Source organism: Nesoenas mayeri (genome assembly GCF_963082525.1).
Source record: "Nesoenas mayeri genome assembly, chromosome: 16".
In the NCBI taxonomy this organism is placed as follows: Eukaryota; Metazoa; Chordata; class Aves; order Columbiformes; family Columbidae; genus Nesoenas; species Nesoenas mayeri.
In genome coordinates, this window is record NC_137562.1 from 12,857,456 (window position 1) to 12,880,874 (window position 23,419).

Below are 23,419 nucleotides of genomic sequence, written 5' to 3' on the forward strand. Positions count from 1 at the left end.
TCTGAAGATCACATGCTTGCCGAGCCGATGTTATTTTTGGCAGCTCTTCATGGAAAGTTATGGGGTTTGTTTTGCCACATCTGTTCTCTCAAGTATATTTTGCTTTAGATGAGCCTGTTCCACCTTGTGCATTTTTTTTCTTGGGGGAGGGAAAAGGGTTGAGTTTGAATATTGCACTGCATTGCAACAACACATTTTCACAGCAGAAAAAAAGTTCTCCCCTCTGGGCCTTAAACAGTATTTCCAGCTATTGTGTATACTCCCCAACCCTTATACTGTTTCTGAGAGAAATGATTTCTTTTGCAGATGTTGAAAGGAATACATACACAAAAGAGTCTGAGGACTTTTTTAATAAATAGGGAGATGGGCATACAGATGTGCCACAGACAAATGTGGCAGGGAAAGCAGAGAATATTTTATATTGTGCAGAAAATGTGTAGCTTTGAAAGTCTGATAGACAGTGAGGGTGCTGTTTCAAGGAACCAAGGCTTGTATGGCTGAGTTCAGAGGCCAGGCTGCGTTAAGCCAGCCCATTGTGTCACCCAGCAGGAATCAGAGAGACACAGTTTAGTGAAAGCCACAGGCTAATCTTCAGTGTTTCTTTGAAATATGATTTTTGTTTTCTAGCTGCAGTTGGTTTTGATTGTTCTGCAGTTGTTATTACTGAAACGGGTCACATTTTTGTTATTAAAAGGCAATTATGTGCAAGCTGCACATCAGTGCTTTAGTGATGCATACACGTGTGCAAGACAAAGCATGCACATGTGTGTGCTTGTGAAAGCACAGATTTTAAATAATGATGCCCAGAATTTGTGTGATTTGCAGATTGATGCATTCCTCTGCTACACTTTGTATGTATTTACTTTTTTTGTCCCCTATCAATTTTTTTATTTGTATTAGGGAAAAATGACTTTTTTTTCTCCTTTTCTTTCTTTTCAGAAGTACTAACCCTGTACACCCTTGCTTGATGACTCATTCCCTTCTTCTTCACACAAAACACCCTTTCAACAGTTTAGTAGTGAAAACATTAGGCTCGTCTCTTGGTCACAAGGTTATTGTTGTCATATCTCTTGGAGTAAGACCCTGGGGTAGCTCCACTGACAAATTAGCAGTCGTGTTGAATGAACAATTACGTCAAGGCAATATTAATCTGGGGGCCTAGTTAGAGTGGAGAAGGTGCCTGATTTCAGCATAGGAGGAGGTGCTGAGAGAAGAACCTATGTGATCTCATTAGATAAATGGGGGGATCTCATTACATCTTTAACAGCTATGTATGTTTACACCAGCTTTCCTATAGGAATGCCTGATACCCAAAAATAACTGCAGATTTTCTCACTAAAAAGACTTTCATATACATATTTTAAAAAAAGTCAAACACACAAACAACCAAAATAACCCCAACACCTATGAGGTAGACACTTCTCTCCTGTTTTTGTCTCAGCATAGACATCTACATAGGAAATGGGTTTACCTCCAAAACAATCTTTTAAATGAATGACTACATTATTGCAAGCCTCCTACCACCTCCAGGCTAAGGGGCCCCAGGAGCATTTTCATGAAATTCTCCTGTTTTCAGGGTATTTTTGACAAATGCTGATGAAATGAGAAGCTTCAGACATTCTAGCAACAACTGCTCCGGAACAGCAAAGTTAGCGCTTGCCTTCAGTTTTCACAGGCTGGAATCATCCAGGAAAACTGACACCAAAAATATTTTCATATGTAGCCTCTCAAACCAAAACTGCTGAGTTTCACACGGCTGCTCTGCTGAAGAGCTCGGCTTCCTGCGTAGGCGTTGGACTTGCTGACTTACACATAGGAGAAAACCGAGCTTACTCCAACGAGCGGATCCTCATCCTGAGTACAGCCCTCTCTTGTGGAGACACCTGAGTAGACACCATTACACCTGCTAGATCTCTAATATTGCTGGCCACCTACCATCCAGAAGGGACAATTCTTCCAGATTAGGGCTGCAAACCAAGAGGAGTTAGACCCAGGAGGGAAGGGAAAGGGAAGGAAGACAAAGATGGGTGCTGTTGGACCAGGAACATCTTTTAAATGGTCCTAAGTCAACATGCATTTATTAATTTGCTTTGTCCTGACAGAGAATTAGCATAGCTACATGTCGAGTGGTTACGAGATGCCACATTTATGTCCATCACATAAATCCCTCATACAGAAGTGAAAGGGCTTGTGCAATGGACCTGAACCTTAGGGCCATAGGCTGGCTTTTCTTATTTGCTTTTCTAATATTTCCCAAAAGTTGTCACAGGTATGCACAGAATCACAGAATGTTAGGGATTGGAAGGGACCTCGAAAGATCATCTTGTCCAATCCCACAGCTAAGCAAACCCCTGGCTGAAGGCTCATGGTACAGATAAACCAGACAGATGTGGAAATCTGGGAATAAGATTGTTGCAAGCAATGCAACTAAGACTATCTGGATGTAAAGGTACTTCCTTGAACTCTCCGTTTTTGGAGTAGCAAAACCTGGCTTGCCAGTGGAATAAGTACAGGAAAATGCCTTAAAAAAAAAAAAAAATTAATAAAACTTCATTTTTGTGTATGGTTTTGTACAACTTCATGCTCAGAAATTAAACCCTGCCTCTAAAGCTGAGTTTCTGAACCTCTGAGCTCCTCAGCTGCATCCCAGACACCCAGTAACATTCTCTGTTGAGACTTGCATCCGTGAGATATTTTGGGGTACAAACCTACTAAAAAGTAGGCCACTCCACTGAAAATGCAAACCTCATCAATGTCTACGAGAGAGGACAGCACTTATCTAATACACATGTACACCATCCATATAACTTGCTATGCCACAGATGTGTATGGCCTATAGACAGGAGCATGTTAATATCCATTATTTCAATACTTTGGTGGTTTAGGCTGTTTCAGCTCTACTTCTTTCCTTAACCTCAAAACGAGATTAGAGCCAGACTCATGTCAAATGTCCCATAGCCAACCTTTAAACTAATTTTTTATTGCCTTGAAGAGAAGGATTGAGAAAAATATTTATAGGCCCTGGAAGAATAGTAAAAGTTTGCAAGCATTTAGGGCTTTTACTCAATAAACCTTTATGTGCCCTTCATGCACCCATTCAGCTCTGAGAAAAAGTAAAAAATAAAAATATAAAAAACACAGAGAAATCGTGCTCTGACAGTAAGTCGAAAATCTCATAAATTCCAGATAGAACCAATACCCGCACATTGTAGGAACCCATCTGCAGTCAGCCTATTGTACAATCTAAAAGCAAGGAGAAGAATTAGGACAGTTCGTGCTTCTCTTCAGGCTTCTCACTTATTCTTTTCCTTTTTGGTCAAAATGCCCTCAAACCTTTTTACACTGTTTTTTAATCTGTGCCCAGCTTTTCTGTGATTCTTCTAATTTGTCTCCTTCTGGTGTTTCATATCAATTGAAAGTTGTTTTATCTGCAGTCCCTGAGTGATCATGTCTCTCCAGTCCCACCTCCTGACTTCTCACTCTTCCTGTCTTCTTTATTGCGCTTCTTCACGTTCCATAACTCTCACTTCTCTCTCACACAGCCTATGACTTGAAAAAACACATATTCCAGGGAAAATACAGCTGAGAAGCTGAGAGATGAAATATCTCACAAAATAGATCTCAAGGCGCAGCTGAGAACCTAACACAGGCTGTTTATGGTTGATCCTTTTGGTATAATTCATGCAAAATCTAGTTCATCAAGTGAATATAAAATATTCAATAGCCTGAAAATCTTCCACTATCCAGTGCCAGCTGTGGAAATGTTGACCCATCAATAAATCTTTTGGACAGGCTGCCCCAGACCTTGCCCATGTGTTGGAAATACGTTTTCATAATAACATGCCATTTCTAGCATAGCACCGTTCAGGACAAGCATGCTCATGCTGCCTCTTCTTTAAAATTGGTCTCACTCCAAACCCAAGGAGAGCACAATGAATGCTTCAGAGGCCAAGGGGAGAGGATGCAGGAGAGGCTGAGCAGAGCAGCCACAGGTCCAGATTTTGCAGTTCTTCAGTGCACAATGAGTTTCTGTAGTTTCACTGGCTGTGGCTTGTCTGATCCAGTTACAGTGTCAAATATGATCTGATTCCTGGGGGAATACTGTTTTTTCTTATCCCCCAGGGTAATTTCTCTACTCAGCTTTATACTCTCATTTGTCATTTGCAGTAAATATACTGGATTTCAATTCTTATTTCTTTGCAAAAGCATGTCCAGAAGGCTGCGTTGGCTGACTGCTGCACCAACATGAATCTGGCTGGGGGCTGGGAGAAAATTCCATCTCGTCTGGGGAAGGAGGTGAAGTCAGGCTGTGACACAGGACCCTGCCATGCTGAAGGTGTGTTTGCAACTCAGAATTCCTTTCCTGGCCTGGTGACAGAAGCAGTTCCATTGCAAGGCAGTTTATATGCAACTTGGTCTGTGCAATCTGTATCCTTTTCTGGTACACAAAAGGAACAGGGTTAAAGCAAAAGCCAGGAAACAGCAGGACTGCAATGGAGAATCTCCTCTCTGCTCTGCAAATCTACACTGCATGGTAAGTGGCTGAAGGAAAAAAAACTTGGAAGAGAGTCCTCATTTTTTAAATGAGTTGTGATGAAAAGGTTCTTATAAAGCTAAATTAAAATTACAAATAATGACTATGAGTAGGCCTATTCCAACAGGAATAGGAGCATATTTCTGACAGGGAAAACCATGCGTCACAGGACCCATCTACCAAGGGATGGGGAGATTCTTCATCCCTGGCTATCCTTTACACTGAAAACGAAAAAGAAAAAAAAGTGTGATTTTTGAAAGAAACACCTCAGCAGTTTGGGCCTTAGAAAAGCATGTTAAAAGCCAAAAAAGCCACGGCTTGCCCCAAATGCCTAAACAAAGTGATTAAATTGCTGGACAGTAATACACCAGACCTCCACGGGAACAGTGACCTGTTCCCTCTCAAATGCCTCACCATGAGCAATAACAAGTATGTAGGGGATTGCTCTTGGCCCTTTTTTTCAGAGGTACTCGGACTCTTGAGGATATTTTGAGGCACATTAAACCCACAGCTTCCACTACCAGGGACAAACATACGGACCTTTGCAAAAGCGCAAGTTTGCAGACATGTGCAGAGGTTGTCCAGGGAAGCCAAGGTCAGGGTTGACCACTTGAGCAGTACGAGGACTCATCCCAACACACTGTAGGGTCATTTTCCACCCAAGTGACACTAAACAATGAAACGGTAGCAAGAAAGGAAACACAATGGGAGAGATGGGGTGAAAGCAGTGAAAAAGAGCAGCGAGTAAATTGGAAGCAGAAGTACAGAGAGGAAGAAATTCAGGGAAAGTTGTGTCTCTCCTCCTTGCTTCTTCCAGACACAGCAAAGCAATGTCTGAAAAGTGATGAATCAGGGACCACAGGCAAGGACAGGAGCAACAAGGCTCAATTGTGTGACCTGAGGCATGGATGGGAAAGTGGAGCAGAGAGAGGGAAAGCAGAGAAAACTGTCAGATTTCTGTGGGCATTACCATGCTGTGTGTGCTCTTCATAAAACATTTATTGTAGAGGATGCCTCGTTCCTTTGATTTGGGATTCAGAACCTCGCCCAGATTTAGACCAGGCATTTTCTTTCTCTCTTTTTCTTTGTCCTCCATCTAATTTTAATATAAATTAGGAAGAAACGTAACCCCCCTCCAATATTAGTCTACAGAGAGCAGATAAAGAACTGTATCACACATGCCGAGATCCCTAGAATTTGGGTTTTTCTTCTGATTTTAACAGTTTAATTTGAACAGTGATTAAAAAAGAAATGAACCCTTTGCTCATCACAACAGCATTAACATGTGAGCATGAAGAAGTGCTTATTTATCTTGGCAAGACCCGGAGCTGGGATAAATGATTCCAGCTGAAGATAGAATTATGTCTCTTGACTCCCAGCAAAATTTGGGGCCAAATACGTACTCCCTTTACTGCAGTAAATGTCACTTTCCTGATCCTAACACATCAGTTCCAGTGTATATTGATGCAATCCACTGCAACAGCAAAATCACTACTGCTGTAATATTGCTCCCATAAAGTGCTGGATAGAGGCCCGATCGACTGCATCGGACAACAATTACCTCAAATCAAATTCTGTCTTTCTGGACAGTGGTGTAAATGGGGAGTATCTTCGCCACAGATCGATGGAGCCACAGCAGAGGCAGTCAGGGAGGAGGGGGGTGATAAACAGAGAGATTGTGCTCATTTCCATTTTTGCTCAGGCAAGCACGAAACGCTTCTACTGCTCCCCAATAACTGTGCTCAAGGAAAAGCATCAATGCTCCCAGTGATTATAAGCCTAAAAAATACAATCAGTGGCCAGATAGACCTAATAAAAGTAGCTGGGGCTCCTGTCCCCACGCACGGTGTGTCTTGCCTGAAGCACAGAGCGTTTGGCCACGTCCCAGAGGCAGTCAAGTGAAAGGGTCTCACCTGCTACCTGCAATCAATCCTTGCTTACAGTGTCAAGCCGACCTCACCGGGGGTCATTCGGCAAGGCTGAGGCATTGCTGGGTGTTTGTCAGGGAGTATCGGTTCAATGCTTCCTCTAAGGGTCAGTGGCAAAGGCTGGCAGTAATTTTCAGCTAGGTATGTGGAAAGGGGGCTGGAGCCTGAGGCACTCCTGGCTTCAATAAATACTTAAGGAATTTAACAGCCCAGTGCAGACCCCGTGTCAGTGGACGATGATGATGTGATGGAGCTTGCACTCAGTATTGCCGAGCTCTGTCATTAAACATCTCTGCTGCAGGGACTGTCAGGACAGCCATGCCACACGGGCACATCTGATACACAAATGCTGTCCTTCATCTGTTGGGTTTCTCCAGATAGTGGGAATCAGCTCCCACTAACATCATCAGTGTCCTGGATGTACAGCATGAGCTGACTCATGTCAATGGAAAAAAGAGGCCGGTGGTAATGTTCTGGCCAAAATTGCACCACATCACAATACAGGCATTACTCATGCTGGGTCATTTCTTAAATATAGTACAATCCTGCAATATGCCTAGGCCTACAGGGTAAGTAAGGGCTCCTTTGTATTTCTTTAAACCCATGATTTTTTTTTTCTTTTCTTTAGCCTTAAAGGGCTAGAGATTTCAATAGAGGTTTCCATTTTGCAGAATGAAGGCACAATAACTACAGGAAGAAAAAGGAGATTTTCTGGGCATAGAGCCAAACCAAGACACAGGTCACCTGGCTCCTATAATCTTCTGTGCCATAGGCTCCCCATCTGCCTTCTGGCAAGTCATTTATTCTACCCTCATCCTTTGTGCTGCAGCTGTAAGTGGGGATAATAACACATCTCTACATCACAGGGCAAATGTGAGGATAAGCATGATGCTCTCAGTGCAACTATGGCATAATGTGTTGGTGGGCTAGAGGGATTACTGTCCCTAAGCACTCCCCATGAGCCACATAGCCCTCTGAATGATCATCTTTCTGGTTATTTGTAGTTGTAAAGACTAAGCTGAAACTTCAGCATTATCTATTGCAAGTTTTACACATACCGAGACATTCTGTAGAGTGACTGGATTGCAGCAAATTACAATTCTCTACTGAAAGTAAAAGATCGGCCCTGCAGGAGATGATGGGGTTCAGCAAAATTAGGCTATGTCGTTCTCAAGCAGACAAATAAAGAACAAGGAAGAAGTGGGATAAGCTAAAGTGAGTGAAGAAACTTCATGTACCAGCACCCACCACTTCTGATTAGGTTGCCACCACCTTCCATCTGCCAGCATTGCTGGTTGTAGGAAGGCATTTGCAATCCTTTCAGTTCAAACTGGTCAAGCTAGCAAAAACCTCTGATTTTGGTAGCATGAACAAATGAAATTTAGAGCGAAATGGGTCTGGGAGTAAAACACAAGCAGATCAGTGAGCAGACCTGAGTATTGTTGGACTATTGTTGGACTGCTGGCCTGAACTGAGGGATTCTGGGAAGAAAGGTGGAGGTTTTCCTAGGATCTTCCACCAACGTGCACATCTGCTCTTAGCCATAGAGCTGATTCTCAATTAGCTTTCTCTCTGTAAACTCTACCATCCACAAATCGCCACCTCTTGTGGGCCAAACTAAAAAGGAAGAATAAGGATGCAAGTTGCACATCGGTAAGTATGTCTCAAAGATGATATAAGCCAGTGTGACATACAAGCTGACGAGGCCAGAAGCAATAGTAAGTTACAAAGATTTTTTGGCGTGTCTATACTAATTTACTAAATTAAACTAAACCTATTTAAACAAGGCTTAAACCATTTTAAGTGTGTTGATTTGGCACCAAAGTAACTTGATCCACTTTACATTGATTTAATTACAACACTGTGATTTATAGACCATGCTGTTGCCTCTTATAGCCCTGGACTTTCTTAGCTTCACCTTTGAATTAGGTTTGTAAGGGAAGAAGTCTCCAAAATACTAGTTTTGAATGTAAATTTGGAATGCATTTAATTATGGATGCCATGGGAGTGGGCAGCCAGTATCGCCCCCAGACATCCCACAGTATGGAGTCTCGATCTTTAATGCCACATTGAGAATCTTTCCAACCACTCTTCACAGTGCTAATAGCATCACCTCAAAAATACCCAATCTGGACCCAAAAGGGAAGAAGAAATGAAATTTGCACATGGCTCAGGAGATTCAATAATTCATGCTGTTTCATTAGACAACATCTCCATTAGGAGTCTGACATTTATATTCATGGTTGAGCAGAGGGATAACTTATGAGTTATCTCTTCTGTCTCTGTGAGTGAAGATTAATGTCATAAATGCTCAGTAATCATGTATCATATATATACACACTTATACACACTCAACATGCATTATTTTTGTCTTCTATGATCTTTGGGAGAGAAAGCACTTGAGACAACAGTTTAGGGGAAAAACAGTTTCTGAAGGTTGTCAGACTGTGCACAAACCAAGGGAAAAATTGTGTCATCATTTAAACAATCTAAACAGTAGACATATATCAAGCCAGGAGAATTGTCATACACTTGCACTATTTAATATGCTGCGTATAATTCTAGGGGCTCTGTCCTAAATGGTGAGCCTATTCTGTATGCAAAATGGGAAGAAGAGGAAGGAAAGATAATTCACTGCACCTTCCTGCTCTCAGAGGGCTTGAGCCCAGTAGCATCCAAAACCCATTCTTGCATAACTTAGAAAAGTCTGACTGAATTTCCAAAAGAAAGTGATTGCAGGTACTGCCTGCCGTGCACTGTGTTTCACCCTCTCACTGTCTCCTACACCAAAAGCCTATGTGGAAAAGAACAGGGAATGCCAATTTTGTGCCATCTGGGGGTTTCCCTAAGACAGCTTGCTGGCTCTTTTAGATGAGAGCAGCTGAGCTCGCAACAGAGCCTGCACAGTCCAGGACTGGCTTCTAGTGAAAATCTATTATGAGCATTGTAGAAGGAAAGTGCATAATAAACACAATTTATCACACAGCTCTGAAATTAATTACTGAGCTCTCACCTACAAGCCTACAGATTTATAGATATTGGGATCTGTGGCCAAAAGGTGCTATGTAAGTGCAAATAGTTATGGTTGTTGGAAAGATCCTCTTGGATTATCCAGTCCATCCACATGCATTCCCGCAAATGAATAAGCAGGTTCAATGATTTGATACCAAAAAATCACTGCCTCATATTGTCTAGAATGACGGATGTCTCTTGAATTATCTTCTTGACTGTGCTTTTCATCTTAATTAAATAGGCTGGCTGGACCATGCCAAGAGACAGAACAGGCCAGATTTTTATTATTCTGGCTAGTAACATCCATTCCAACACAAATTAGTCCAGTGCAACCCTCTCATATAACCAAAAAGACAGCCTGCTGTGGGATCTGACTATACATCCACTATAGATCCAAGCGCTCTGAACCTCTTTTTTATCTGTTCCCTTTATCATCACATCCAGCTTGCACAAGACAGCTAATTTTGGGTAGTTTAGACAGATTTTAGTTTAGTTTGCTAAACTACACAAGCAGTCCTTTAAAATATTTAAGATTACAAAGACTAGAAAACATACATTTAAAAAATTCAGATTAAAGCTCTATTCTTGCTCTAATTTGTGTGTTACTTGGGCAAAGCAATAGAACAATCCAGGGGTTATGCCAGTGGCTGAGAAAGAGCAAGAGCTCAAATGCAGGCTGTTCGTCTTCAGCTAGTAAAGGTCCAACCCTAAAATGCATTGTGGATTTGTCTGACCCAGTGCACTGTGATGCAGAAAAGCCCCAGCTTTACCCATGGCCATTTTTCTGCAGCATTTTGCCCGAGTTAACTATTTCCACTGCAGATCATTCATATGTCCCCACGCCCTTAGGGAAGCTGCCATCCCCTGTCCTGATGACATACCCTGCCACTGTATTTTAAAGAGTTTTAAGGGACACAAAGTGAAAAGCCATGCCCACAAGCTGCTGTATGCTTTTCTGCATGTATAATTAATTTTTCTAAGGAACACGCATTTACTCTGCAACCAATCAGAGGAATACCTCATTTTACCGTCCTGTTTTAAAAACAATGCCCTGTTCATTGCTTGCTCTGGAGAAATTTCTGAGCTCATTTGCCCACATGGGCTTGTGTGAATGGGAGATGCCACAGTGCAAATCCCTCCTGCAGCAGGGTCCAGAGGCTGTGAACAATTTTTCTGCGTGAAATTAATTGAGCTCCAAGGGTCAGCAGGTTACGAGTAGGCTCATTATGACAAATGATTTCTGTCTGAGTAGGAAGACCTTTGGGGTCAGTTCAGGATTCTGACTAAATTTTGTAATTACGCCTGCCTCAGGCCTTAAACAAACTAAGTGTCCCTTAACAGTCTGGAGATTAAGGAACATGCAGAAACAGCCTGGTTTAGTCTGGCAGGACAGATTTTTAGCTGAATCTTGTAAAAAAAAAAACTGACAAGCTCAACAGAGCTGGAGACAGGCTTAGAGCCTGACAGGAGAAGATCTGGAGTCTCGAAGAGCTCTTTATCCCTGCAACGATTACAAGAAGTCCAGCTGGGAACAGCTCATCATAATTCCTACCCTGCCTGCAACAGAGATGCTTCGCTTTGCCAAACCCAGAAAGGATAATATGCTGCAAAATATGCAACTTGATTGTACGTGGAGCTGTATTAGTAACTTCAGGGCTTAGTTTGTGACTCATAGATCCAGCTGGATGGAGGAGTCATGTGCCAGAAAACCAGGCCATGTTCTGATATAGAATAAAGTGACTTATTTCAGTTCTCATGTGGATTTCTTCCTTCCCAGACAGCACTGGAGGGTGAGGCGTGGGCATGGCCCCGTGTCCTGGTCTCTGCTGGGGAGCCCGACTGCTGCTTCAGCAGGTGTCAAGGAAAGGGACAGGACTGTCCCTGGGCTGGGACTCATCTCCCCAAACCTCGCTGTCTACAGGTTGTTTGGAGTTAGTCAAAGTTATTCACCTGGACAAACTCAAAAGAAAAGGGGTGGACATGATTCATCCTATCCTGAAATAGATGGGGCACATCCACTTTGGACAATGCTTCTCTAGGCTTCCTAAAGCTTGGAGAAAGATCTTTAAATGAGGTGAGATGGGGGCACCCAGGCTGGTCCACCCTGAACCCCAGAGAGACAGAGCCCAAGCTGTCCAGCCTTGGGCAACTCTGGTGGGACTTCTGGGCTCTAGCGCCCCAGCAACATCTCATACAAAAAAGCTGCTTTTCAGTTATTTTATGTTATACTCCTCTGCAAAAGCTCTCCGTAGGCTATTCCTCAAGCCCAGAAGGGGCTGCAAAATGTTTCCTTGTGCCGCTGGCCAGATGGACACAAGTCGATGGAGAAACGAGTAATATGAGGAAAAAATACTTTCCTGGAAGTCTCCATCACACTACAATACCTGGTGGCTCATGGCCACACAAATGATCGATTCATTAGTTTAATTAAATTGTATATGTATGCACGTAACACATATTGCTACGTTTTTAAATATCTGTGCAAGATATTCCATTAAGTGTACAGCAAATATTTAATCCTGTTAAAAAACATTGATTTTGAAACCATTATTGACTCTGAAAGCTAAGCTCAATTATTAGGATTTAAATCTGAACTTCTGAGACATTTTCCCCTCATATTCTTTTCCTCACTGTAGATTTAAGTTAGATATTTGTATAATTCAAAGTTTGGGATGAAAAATAAATGGATATTCAGGTATTTTCTTCATTTTTTTTTTTTAAATCAGGCAAGTCATTTCTCTCAAATCAGGTTTCCTATTATGATTTGCAGCATTTCATTCATTAGTCTTATAGTACTTCTAATCCTGCAAAACCATAGGAGCATAGGACTGCTTGAATCTATCTTAATTATTCATGTAAATTAAAGAGACAGAATCGAAATTACATTGGCAGAGAAAATGGCCTGTCTTTCTCATAACACTCTGCTTATAAAAGTGGGGTTTGTTTCAATATTTTTCACTGGTCTTTTATTATGCTTTATTGCCCTCTTATCACCATGGACACTTAAACTAATACACAAACAGATTCATGGTTGTTTTCAAATACATCTGTGATTGTGCATGTGAGTCTGTGTGAAATTTCTTTGCAATGATTGCATAATTACACTCTGATCTGAAATGGCAACACAATATAGAAGGGGTTTTAAAATCACATTTAATGCAATTTTTATAAACTCAGGTAATGTTAATGATAAAAGAAGATAAAAATGTAAGATTTATTTTTAGCAATGGAGATGTGAGTATATTTCTCAACATTTTATTCTTAAATAGTCTAGTATTTCACTTTTATGAAGCTTATAGGCTTTTTCTCTATTTTGAGATAATTTTGGATACTTCTTATATCTGAGAATTAACTTTTCAATGTCATTTTTGAAGCAGTCAGATAAAAAGTCAACTCTTGTACACACTGCAAAATGACAGCCCTTAAGTAATACTGTCCAGTGTACCCTAAAGAAATGCTCTGCAAATATGCCTAAGACTTATTACTGTGAATAAAGATGATCTCAGTTGGTTTTGGGTTTCTCAGAGAATGCAGTTAGTAATGTGTGATGATGCTATTTATAGTGTCTTTCCTGTGCAGAGCCATACAATGATATCCAAACAGGCTGTCCTCATCTTTGTTTTGGATTTCAAAAGCAATTCAGAAACTGAGGCTATTTGTGCAAGTCCAAGAGGAGATGCTCAGGACAGGATCCAGCCTGCTTTCCTCCAAGATAGACAAGGAGGAGATGGAAAACATGAGGCACCAGGCAGGAGGTGAGCGTGTCCTCCAGTCCGCTGCTGCATCTCCTTCTCTGAGCAGTCTCCCTGTGGTCTTTGGCAACTACCGGTGCCCAGATTTTGAGAACTGGGCACATACAACTGCATATTTCATTTGCCCATGTAATTATGGTAATTGTGACCACAGCTGTGGTAATCGTACATGCAAACAATCAATTAGACATCCAGGCTGGAAGATGGCCCTTCCTCTGCTGTGCTCCAAACTGCATTCCCAGCTATACCTTGCTGGCTGAGCACCTCCAGTAAGATCTCCTTGGACAATGTGCAGAGCTTAATACATTCCTCCAGTGGAGAATGAGGCCATACAATCTAATCAGTCATTTCCCTTCAGTCCCCCAAGACAGTGTCTTCTGGAGACAGCAGTGCAGATAGCGATTCATTTTGAGTCATGAAAATGGAATGGAATAAATTTCTACTGAGTTCTATAAGATAATTTAAAAACCTCATATGATGACACACTTAAATTCCATATATAGGCTATTAGATTAATAATAGCATCCTATTGATCCAGAGCTTTCCCCAATCCCAGAGTCAATACATAGAAGAGCTCTCATTGACTTCCTCTAGCGTTGGATCATTTCTTTTTGTCTTAACTGTGGAGTTTTCCAGAGGGCGGAAAGGAACAGTAGGAAATAATTGTATCTTGAGGGACAGAGAAGCTGAAAGCTTGATCTCATGTGATTTGTTCCAGTGAGAGATTTTAAACAGAGCTGGGCAGAAGTTTGCTTTATTTTTGTCAGTGCTGATTTTTATTAGAAAATGCTATTTCAATTAAAAAGGACTTTTTGGAGGAGAGAATGAAAGTCCACTCTGAAAAACAGGAAAATAATGTGATGTTTTTCAGAGCAAAATGGCTTTGCTTTTTCATGTCATTCAAACCTCTGCTTCAAAATGGTCTCTATGTGAAATAGTAAAAGTTAGAAAGGCCAAAATAATCTCACTCAAATCAACTCAAGTATAACAAAACAGAATGTTTCAACTAAGCCTGAAGTTCTCTTTGTGAAATTTAGTTTTGCAAAATTACAGAAGAAATAGCATAAGTCTTTCAGAACCCACTAAGGTGAATATGGAAAAACACATTTTTAACATGTTAATTGCTGATCGTGCCATTTGCTGTTCATTCTGCACTTTACTTTGAGATGCATTTTACTGACATCCAGTATGCCATGTTTTAAAACTGTCTTTGGAATATGGACCATCATTTCCTGTGTTTTAAGCAGCTACACTGAAAAGTCCCTTCTTGTGCCATAGTATTGAAAAGTACTCTAATGAAAAAAGTCAAATGGTCAGAAAAGAAAGAACGGCTAAAATGGTAGATGAAAAATACAAATAAGGATCTAGAAGAAGATAACTAAAACCTTGACATTAGTATAATAAGCACCTTAAGCAGCGATGCCAGCACACTCTCTTGCTCCAATTAAGAACCTCTCAGGAAAAGTGACTTGAAAAGAAGCAGAGATTAGTTATCCATCTCTGTGGGATGGGGGACACCTTTCTGCTCTGTGTACAAGGGACAAGGAGCTCAGGGGCAGGGACAGAAAGGAAGAAGCCACCATGAGAACCCCAAACGCCCCAGAAAAATGCACAAATTGCAGAAATATGCAACCACAGCTCCTAGGAGCCCTCAGCACTGGTGTCTCCTTTAGCCATCACCCCTGCCCAGTCCCACTGATGGCTCTTGATGACTGTTTTAAGGAGTCAGACAAAGGTGGGGTCATTAAAAAAATCTCCTATATTAGCTTTCACCAACTTACTACCAGAGAAAAACAAAAGCAGAACTTGATCCTTTGTTGTTGTTTTGGTTTGGTTTTTTTGTCTCCTTTTGAAAAAAGGGATTCCTCATCTTTACCGCTCCTTTATATTCTAACTGCCCCAGCTGGAAACCTTCTAGGCCTTTTTAAAACAGGATTAAAAACACAGTTTTCTGCATTAGCACAGCTCAAAAGGATAACCTCAGCTCTTTTCTCTGCCAGCCAGCTTTTTAATCCTGAATCACATGTCACTTCAAATTATGAATATGATTTTCATGTCCCCCTCGGGCCTAAATTTCACCCAAGTAAATCCTCTCATTCAGCAGCCGGAGAAACGTGTCAAAAGCAGTGATCTTCAAGCACCGAGAGTGCTCTGGGAGAGATCAAACTGTCCCAGCCTGAACTCTCTGAGTGCCAGGCATCTTTTCCCCTCCTGCTTATTGTTGTTGACACCCTGCATCCCCCCTTCCTTCCCCTCCCAGTCTGACAGCCTGGGATGGCAAGAGAAAGAAAAAAAACCCACAAAGTCCCTTCTTAATTCTAAATATTTCTGGGTTTGATCCTTTCTGCATTTGTAGGGGCAGAGGGAGAACAAAGACACACGCTTGAGCTGGTTCTGGGTAATGAGAAATTAAGCCACCTGATAAAGCACTGCGTTCTTTCATCTCCCAGTACAGCTCTCCACTGATATGATCAGCAGTCAGACGGATGAACTGGCTGAACAAGCCAGATTTCCGAGCCAGCCAGGTCACTGTGCTGGTGTCACGCTCCATTTGAAGAAGGGAGCTCTTCCTCACCTGGGTTTCTCTGCACTGTGCAGGTCCCCCTCTGCCAAGTCTCTTGCAAACATGATCTAACTTAGAACATCCTTGAACGTGTGTTTCCAGGCCTAGTCCAAAATAAACAGATCGGGATTTTGTCTTGGGCAAATGACTTTAAAACCTGAGGATTAAGCCTAGAACCAGAAGTCTAGAAATTTATACTTTGTGTTCTGGAGGTAGCTAACATTAAGGAGGTCATCTCCTCAAGGAGAGGAGACCTTCCCAGACCAAAACAGCAAGTCTTATCTCTTCTGCCACTTTAGGGAGACTAGAGAGCTCAAAGGGTTGTGTTAAGCTGCCCTCAGTATAGTTTCTTCCTCTCCAGAAATAACTATATTATTGAGTTTGATATGCTTATGTATTTGTTCCTTTCCCAAGATGACTGTGGCCATTGCCTTTGCTTACTGTGATGGTAGAGGCTGCAGCAAAACTCAAGGCAGGCATCAAGGCTTTGCTCACCTTTTCCTAATGAGAGCTGTGGAGCATATTGATACTGTACTAGTGAGGGCCATCTCCATCATAGCAAGATGCAACAATATGGCCATTTCCCATTTGAAAAACATTCAGACTAATGTTTTCCTCCTGCCAAAGAGCAAACACAAATGTGGAAAGGGCCTAAGAGGGCATGTTTATCGCTCATTTACCTTCCCACGGTGAAGAAGCCACAGGAGTTATTGCAGAAACCTCACCTTTCAAAACATTCCCATGGCCATGAACATGCTACTGAACAAATGTATATCCCGGGAGGATTTCTCGTTCACTAGAAGATCAACTCTGATCCAGTCATTGCCTGTTGCTTTTTGAAGTTTCAGCAGCAAAACAGAAACATAGTGGTTTGCCAAGAGAGGTGGGCAGGAAACAGGTTTTCCAGTCCACAAGCAATTCTGACTTTAGAGTTTTCCCATCCTAACACTGAGTGAAAGGGAGGAATCTGAAACTTAAAAGGATTCAGATCATATAAACCAAGTAATTTTTCTGAACTTCCCTTCTTCAATATTTTTGTTGTATTAAGTTAAAATATTTTCTTTTTATTTCATTTTTTTTTCCTTTTTATTATAAATCACAGTAAATTTGAAAGGAAAAATCTTCTTCTTCTTTCATTCACTTCCTCTCCCAAAGTAAGTCATTCAAATCACCACCTGTGACTTCCATCAACTGACATTTTTCGATTTAAAATAATTGCCAGAAAATCCCAATCATTTTTCAAGGCCATGTTAATGACTGTCTTACTCAAGCCTAGAGGTGGCAATAGTTCAGTGACTGCTGAGCTGCATGTACGGAGTTTGTAATCCCTTAAGTAGTGCTTTGAGGCTTTCAGTTGCTAATGTATGTCCACCACCATAGCAAGGAATAAAATGAATATTGCTTCCTTTATCCCTTTCTGGTTAGTATTACAAAAGCTTGTAGAACTGGATTTCCAGAGTGGTGATCTTTTTTCCTTACACCATTGGATGATAAATTTGTTTGTCTTTGCTCTTGGCATCAAACTTTGCGAACATTTCTAGAAGAAACAATGAAAAGTCACTCATGGTCTGCTAAATCAATACTCCCAGCATGTCTTTCTCCATTGCCAATGCACCTTGTATAACCATTCACTGATCTGTCTGAGTGCCCGCTCCTGTCCATTTTGCACTGGTGGAAATGACTAAAGCAGCTGCAGAGTGATGGAGAATCAGAGCTCTGTCTCCTCCCTTAGATGTCAATCTGAGCATCAGCTCTAAGAACTATACGGCTGAGGATGAGCCTTCATCCCAAGCCAGTGATAAGCAGAAAGGATCAAAGTAAACAAGATAAAACGACAGGTGTAGCCTCTCCACACAACAGGGATAAGTCACAATATTTCTGTGCAGTTGCTTCCTTAAACACAGAGCACAGACACAGACTGGAGAAGATGTGATTGCAGATGGTGAGAGGATGTAAACTCAAATTTGGCAGTCGTTTTATAAACGAAACCCTGGCTGTGTGATCTCCCTTCAGGTCTACTTACTGCTGTGGAATAGTTGAGTTTCCCAAAGCCCAATTTATGATTATTTCCTGATAAAGTCTTAAAACCACAAAAATTATTACAGCTATTTGTATCTCATCCTGGCATCATTATTCTCCATTGCAGTAAGTGCAACTATCTTTTCTTAAAATGCTGGATCAAATCCATATTCTATTTATTACATCTGAGGATTGCTCTTCTCTACTTTATAGCCTGTTGTTTACGAACTGCATGGTGGGATAAAAAGTGCACAGCCTGAAAAAGTGCAGAAGTGTCATCATCATCCTTTTTTTGTTGTTTTTTCTTCCTCACCAAAAATAGTGGCTCCCAAAGGCTTTTTACACATTTACAACAAAGCAGAGTACAAGAGCAAAAATTAAAATCTCTGGTGGATGGGTGTTTGGCTTCTCTCCTAGGCCAAAGAGCCCATGGTTCAAAAAGGCATATGATGGAGATATGAGAGGGTTAGAACACCTTCTGTTCTACCCCCATGTGCTTCTACTGCTTTGCATTCATTCTGTAACTTAAGTTGCACCCTCTGATGGGCCGCAGCCGAACATCTCAGCGTCTGTTGTGCACCGCCATTGACATTTGATCCTGTGACTCGCACAGTGACACTGGTGCACACCCTTTCAACACACAGTGTCTACCTGAGGTTTCTGGGTCACATCCTCCTCCAAAGAATGCAAGAGAAAAGAGTGAGGTGGACACAAACCATTCCTCCTGATGCAGGTTGAGAGGCGAGCAGAGTCCCTTTGCTATAATGCACCACATGGGCCAGTCACAGCCTGTCCCACCATTCTGACCACAGCCATGTCCACCCATGTTTTCCCCTCTCATGGGCACCAGGTTGTCAGGGATGAAACCTTCAATCAAAAGCAAAGGAAATCATAAAGGGAGTTCAGTCACTCTCACAGTCTTTTGGCACTAAAACCAGCTTACTGATCAGTACTAACATCTTTCTGGCTAGATGGGGGATTTATGTTTAACCATATATATCTTGCCAAATTACCTCTATCAGGAGTGTTGTCGGCTCCTGGAAGAGAATGGAAGGATGTCCCACCGGGACAATTCGAGAGGCACATGCTCTGAGTCACACTGTGTTGGTTTGGCTGAAAAGGGGTTAATTTTCATTTCCCATCGCTAGGATCCCAGCTCAGCTGCCTCGGTGGCATTGCAGGGAAGCCTCCTCACCTTGGCTTTTAGGATACAGTTAAAATACTTACGTATTGTTGCTTTTACCTGGCCTGGGTTGCCTAGAGTTTTGTTTCTGTCATATAAAAGCCACAGCAGTGAGTGAACTAGTAAATATTTGGGTTTGGGACCTGTTGTTGAATACACTGACTGAGTTTTTAGAATACATCTAAAAAGAGTTTAGTCCCTAGTTCCCTTCACAAGCCATGCAAAGTAGAAGGTATTCTCAAATATGTCTTTAAAACCCACACATCAAAAGCTGTTAAATCTGCAAGATTACTCAATTTTCTGGGGCAGATCCCCCAGGCCAACATGCTCCTCTTCTTCATTTTGGAATATCAAGCTCAGCAATGTTATTAAAAGGAGGACCCTCTGGTAAGCCATTTATCTGCATTTCTCCCATGTTTGGCCAGGGAAAGATGGGCTTCTGACTGGAGGGGAAACCTCTGTAGAGGCATGTTTGGATGTTCCCAGCCCTCCTGAAACAGACACAATGAACAAGGAGAGCGATGTGGCTATGACAGCTATTTTGTGACAGTGCTTGACAGGTTGTGCTGTTTCTGACTATAGTAATCACCAGCATAAACTTCCACAACAACCATTAACATGGTTTCTGCCCTCAGTCTGGTGAGATCATGAGAATTAGTCCACATTCTGGCTCTCAAGCCCATCTGGTGTCTTTTGCTGAGATGGAACAACAAAATAGTTGTGTTTGGCTATTTCAGAGAAAAAGACCAACAACAACAGAAAGCAGAGTGGTTTTGTTACATTATTTGTGTAATGGCTTAACACTCAATGTGGCATAAGCAGCACTATCACAATGTTAGCCTTACATCAGGCAGATGGCATGGGAATTATGATATCTGAAAACCCACAGTATCTTCTATTTCTAGATGCCAGTTAATAATACAGGTGGTGCTGTATGAAGGGAAGAGACTTCGCTACAGCTTTGGGGCTCAACTAGTCCACAGGGTCCAATTCCCAGTTCGATTGCAGTCCTTTCCTCCCTCTCGCCACATAGACATCTGGTGTTATTAAAAGCTAGTAAAATAACTGGTTTTAGAGCTAGCTCCCCAATGTTGCATGTGTAACCATATGTGGTAATATAGCATTACAGTAAAAATAAAAAAAAAAGAAAACCCTGCTTATTGAAGATCTGCAACTTCTTTTTTTTTCGGCACCCCTTCTCTGTTCATGTGGCTATTAGTTCTCGTAACTGTTCTCATCTTTTGAAGCTATATAATTAGATGCAATGGGTGGACTTATTAAAAGGCCTTGACCACTCTGTTCTTTAGATAGCCATGACCTTATGTCTGAGAGCAGAAACCATCTCACATCTAGCATCTTAAAAATCCTTTTTCCCTCCCTATAGTATATATGCTGTCCTTACTTCTATTGTGTCACCATCAACAGTTACTATCACAATATGGATGATGTTAAATAATTATGGAAAGAGAAACAGGGAAAAAACCTGCTAGAAGAGAACAGATACACATCGCTTCACTACAGCAACACACCTTCTCCTCTAGAGTCAGTGGTCTGAGTCTCGACTTACCCAGGGGAAACTGAGGCTGGAATTTGGTTCATTCCCCTCAACAGCAACAACAGTCACAAAATAATATTACCTTCAGTGACCCTGACCTGAAGAGCATATCAGATTCATCTGTAATGTCCTACACTGGTAATCCAGATGGCAAATTTCTAAGGTATAGGGTGCTTGCCTTCAGGAATGGCATTTCTGAGCTTAATTGGCTGTGTGGGCAAGGTGTGCTTCCTCCTCTTCCTTCTGGGCAGGCAGAAGAGGTGAGTTACAACATACAGAGTAGAGGGAAAGGGGACTAGAAAGAAAAGAAAAAAGACTTATTTCATTAAGAAGCCTCCTTCGCTGCGGACAGGATGCACACAACAGGAAGGATGTGGACACTGAATAACTCATCTCAGGATTTCTCTGTCATTAAGGAAATGGAGGTATTGAAGCGTGGGTTTCCTTTGCATGCTATTCTAGTGAAAAGCGACTCAGCAATAAGGCAAAATGTTACCACTGCTTTGCTGCTGCTGAAGGAGAAAACTTTCCCTCTCTTCCCCTCTCTGCCCCACACCTGCTCCTCAGGCTCACAATCCACCAGCACTCAGCAGGAAAATTAATACCTACTTACTTCACGGTGTGCTCCTTCAGCACAGACACAGAAACACGCTGTGTACCCACTGCACAATCGCTCAGGCAATAGTTTAATATAACTATGAAATGCCGAATGGGACAATAGAGCAAATCTAGGTACTAAACTTCCCAGCAGCTTCAGGGTTTCTCAGAAACTTGGCTGGAGCTGGATTTTGCCAACCTAACGGTAAATGTCCCCAAGCCAGGCTGGAGCCAGGATGTCCTTGTCTGTCCTTGTCATAGGAGGGGCTGGCATGGGAACAGGGAGCACTGAGAAGCTGTATTTGCTGCTCCTGTTGTCTCTGTGATAGCAAAGGGGAAAACAGCAGATGTATCAGCACTGGAAGCAGCCAGCTCTGACCAGCTCTTGACATCAAATCCCTACATTTTCTCTTAATTGAAATGATGCTCTGAATTTTCAGGTGAATTTTCAAAAGAATAGCTCTCTTCCTTGACATCATGAGGATAAACAGCCTTAGTGCCATTTTAAAATTTAAAAAAAAAAAAAAGTTTTATAAAAAATGGATTGTAAAAGTCTGCGGATGGGAATAATATGTCTTTATGCATTTATACATCTCCTTGCACAGTGCTATTCCAAACCAAGACTCTTAGATATTACTCAAATACAAATTACATCAGCCAGGGATATGCGGACAGTTTGGATAGTTTAATTTATTTTTTCATTTGCAAATTATTTTAAGAGGCAGAATGCAGGAGAACATCACCCACAAAAAGGAAGATGGAGTCTCTTTCAGGTGGAATATACATAGGCTAAAAAACACTCAACAAATTCTTTAGTGACCTAAGTTTCATTACACATCACCAGGAAAGACCTAACTTTAGGTTTGACCTCTGCAGTGTTGTATAAATAGAGAAGGAAACCTGAGGAGCATTAAGATGTAGCCTTCCTCAGGAAAGCAGTCCCTTCATTAATGACTCCCATTATAGCTATTCATTGTATCCTCTTTTCCTTAACAAAGTCTCACATTGTCGACCAGCCCTCTTAAACATTCATTGTGTGCCCATTATCAAAATATCATTTTCAGCTTCACTGAACACATGTAGGAAATGTAGTAGTGTAAAAAGGAAGAGGAGAAGGGAAGATAGCACAAGAAAGAGAAAGGTAATAAGCTTAAACTGTATTTGTGTAATTACTCTCTCCAGAACAATCTTCTGAGAAAAGGATATGTTTAATTTTTGTTATGTCACAAATCTTATACTCTCAAGTTGTCACTGATTAGGCTAGTAGCTAATTAACTAGTAGCTAGTAGCTTTGAAACATGGACAGTCTTTGGGATTGGTTGTACCTCATCATTTGACCTGATTGGGATGACATTTAGCTGCATTTCCCCGGGCACAGATCATGGCCCATCCCTTTGTTGCCCTCTCCCCTGCCAGTATTTGCCCATAACTGTGACCTCGTCCTTTGGTTTACTCATCCCAGCAGGGCAGTGCGGTGGGTCTGAGCTGGGCAACGTTGCTACAGCCTACATACCTCCTTTGAGCTGCAGTTTAGTTGAATCCTTCATAGCTTCACAAAATATGTCTATACTTATTTCTATAACTCTAGGTATCTATGTATCCATGCAGATATAGAGATAGAGATGATAGAGATTATAGGGATGATAGAGATAGATAGAGATGATATAGACTCCCTTCCTATATCCCCAGAAGCAGAATCAAAGCTGAAACTTTTCTTTGCTTTTTGAAGTTACCTTTTAATTAGGATATTTTGGGGGCTGCCTTCCAGTCTTGGAGGGCAACCGGTTCTGGTTTTTTCTTTTTCTTTCAAAAATGCTTGAAAGTATAATGGTGCACTTTTTTGCCCTGTAAATTCATCCAAAATCTGAAGATATGGAGTCATGAAGTGTATCTATGAGTGGGGAGTGATAGCTGTCACCTGGGTGCTCTCTCTCAACACAACTACGGCACTGACAGACACCAATCAGTGCATTTGAGAGAGCTTCTGGACACTGGTAGTACAAACTACTTTCCCTGTTGTAGTGGTCACTTTGATTGCAAAGGCTGGGCAAGAAGACATAGACCTTGCGTTTCCACCAGCTTGGCTTTTGCACACATTTCTCCTCTGGCCCAACTCAGCGCACAGTCTGCCTGCTCACGCGTGGTACGTGCCGCACCTCCCGGGCATGCCAGAACGATTGTGCTGACTTCTCTGGCGACTTGCCCTTTCCATAGGAGAGGGCCTCATGGAAAGGATGGTGGCCAGGAGCTGGCTGCTGCAGCGTGTGCTCCCTAAA